Source organism: Amborella trichopoda, chromosome 6 (assembly GCF_054954075.1).
Source record: "Amborella trichopoda isolate Santa Cruz 75 chromosome 6, AtrichopodaSantaCruz75HAP2 v2.0, whole genome shotgun sequence".
NCBI classification, from domain to species: Eukaryota; Viridiplantae; Streptophyta; class Magnoliopsida; order Amborellales; family Amborellaceae; genus Amborella; species Amborella trichopoda.
Window position 1 is genome coordinate 8,886,373 of NC_142341.1, and position 3,084 is coordinate 8,889,456.

A 3,084-nucleotide genomic window follows, 5' to 3' on the forward strand; every position below is an offset into this window, starting at 1 on the left:
CTAATAATGATATTATTTTATAGTCATAATATTTTATATTTATATTTATATTTACTATTATTAATTCATTGACACGTAAGAAAAGCACTCCCATGAATTTTTTACATATGCATATGCATAAATATTTGTGATTATTTACTGAACTTTAACAAACCAGTAAAACTCTAATAAAAATACAAATTTCTTGGAGATATTTTTATACATTAATTTGTTGGGAAAAAAATGGGGTTTATTTTGTACAGATCAATAAAATATTTGTGTTGCATTGACGTTGATTCAATTGCTTTCCGATTGTACAGATCATTGTCCTTGCCGATTTTGATTCATTAATTTGTTGGGCAGATATTTGGATTTCTTTTTGTATTGATCATTTTCCTTGCCGATTTGTTGGAGATAATTTGATTTTTTTGGATAATTATATGCATTACCATTACTGTACAACCTTTCCTTTGCTCTTAATATATGTTCAATGTGTGGCAACCTGGGTTGAAATAATTGCTTAACAAACTTTGAAAATGCTTATGCCGTGAGGAATATATTATCTTTAGAAATAATTTAATCCAGAACTATTTCATATCTATCTTTATTTTCTATATGGTGTCTTTATCCATTGGAATTCATTTCCCAGTACCTTCCATTGTGTTTGCATTTCGATTTAATGGAAAGTTCTGGTATCTTGGAACCTAAATATATATTTTTGTTATTGTCTTTGTTAGCATGTTGTGAATGATCTATTCTCGAAATAATTCTAAAGAGAGAAGAAGCAGTCAATGTAGAGGGTTGTGGAGTGTATAAACTAGAAAGTGTAAATATGAGTTTTTGATGTGTATTTGTCGGAGGGAATATGTCCATAAGCTGATCATATTGCAATTTTCTTTTGGGTTGATTGGGATTCAGTAATTATAGTACATACACTGCCTCCTGATTGCTACCCTGGAGGTCCACAGGGTCCAACTTTTCTACACTTGCACAAACAATGTTCATCATTTAGGATTTGGCAAGGGGAGGGTATGTACATATTCAATTTCCCTCTAGCACTTGAAACATGTGTTTAACATCTTCTCTCATTGTTTAACATCTGGAGAAGAAAGATATGCCAATTAATGAGAAATCTCATTAGTTGAATGATTGATTGGCCACTGAGTGAGCAACAAAAAGAAATTGTTCACATATGCAGATTGGATCCTCTTATGTCCATCCGGCCAGGCAATATAAACCATGTTCTGGTCCCCGTCAACACATAGAGGTTTAGATGTGAAACAAATGCACTGCATTTCAATATAGAAACACGTCAAATGACCTTGACTCTGTATGAGACATTATGCTTGGTGGTGGATGGTGAGCCCGTTACATGTTGACCTATCCCTAATTACGACAAGTATATAAAACCTCACTGGGACTGATACTTGATGAATATAATCTGACTTCTATCAAGCACATCTGGCTGAAGAACAAATTTAAACAAATACCAAATGATACAACCGCAACACAAGTTGCAAGGCACAACAGGGCGTACTTGATATTCCTCATCAACATTACTATTTTCTCCGACTCATTTCAGTCAACAGTGCCCACAAGGTATCTATAGTTCTTTGAGAGTTTCAAAGAAGTGGGCCTGTATTCTTCTGGTATTGCAGTCCTAGCATACTTGTATCGGTCTCTCGCAAAGTCTGCCACTTTTAAGCATAGACACTTTAGTGGCTCGCCTACACTTATTAAGGTAAGTCATATATTGTAGATTTAGCTAATTTTTTAAAAATCATATACCTTATAGGAGGTAGTGCCCTATGGACTAAGTTAAAATCTAATATTGTGTAGTGTTGGCCTTGTGAGCATATTATATACGAGACTCATATTAAAGCATATACCTTCGGGAGAGCCTATATTTATAAGATGGAAGCCACCAAAGAGATATTGTGGAAACCCGTAGAATAAAGTTCCTCCTATACTCTAGGAGTTTAATAACTTCAATCCTAATGAGGGTAGAGTAACCTCAATTTATTTTTATGTTATTTTTACTTATTTATTGCTTGTTATATTTATAAATGCTACTTTAATATTGTGTGACAGGTAATTTGGAATCCATATTTTAAGCCAGGTGAACACATTAGTGAGAAAAGGGCGAACACATTGAATTATGCAATGTGCATTATGGTGTTCATATTCGACAATATACTTGAGCCATATATATCGGCCCATGTGTGTTGACAAATTTGGAACAAGGCATGGCATGCCAAGGAATCCCTGTCTACTTGGAAGGAGGAATAGAAGGTAAAGGGGTAAAGAGATTGGAGGTTGGTTATTGGTGAGAGTATTCGAGGCTGGGAGAATCGAAGTTATTGTATACCACAGAATTGACCAAATGATGACGACAACCATTTGCATTATCAAAATATTGGCCAGTTTGCAGGACAACCTCATTGCCATCTCCTCTATATGGGCTCTCCAATGATTTGATTTTCTCCATATCACATTCTAGTACAAGCTCGGCCATGGTTTGGACGGGCACAAGTTCATTGCCATCAATCTGATCAGGTATTGGAGCATTGAAGCGACTGCCAACAAAAGACAAAGTCTTATATACAATTGTGTTGAGCACGTAATAAATATTTATGAACATGAACGATTCAAGCAAACTAAAACTCAAAGTTTGATAAAAGTATAGGCACATGCTCCTCGCCGATGAACCTTCACCTTGAGGTTGTGCAGGTGGAAATTCTTAGACTCCAGCTCAGATCCAATATATAAAACAATATTAGAAGACTCTTCTTTCAATATATAGCATACATCTAGGCCATCACATATTTATATATCAATTCACATCCACTCGTTAGGCTTGTATTGTGATGAAATGAGTTTTCACTCCAAAGAATTACTTCCATAAGTATGTCGATATAGAACAAGTCTGTCGGTACAGAACAAGTATGTCGGTAGAGTTATTCTCAAAAGACCCTCCAAAACGGAATACCAATGGCACACCCTTTAGTAGTTATTATGGACAATTTTGTATTACATGAATGACAATGGAGTAGTAATAAAACAAATAATTAATAAAAGCCCACTTCCAAATAGACATAAAATAAA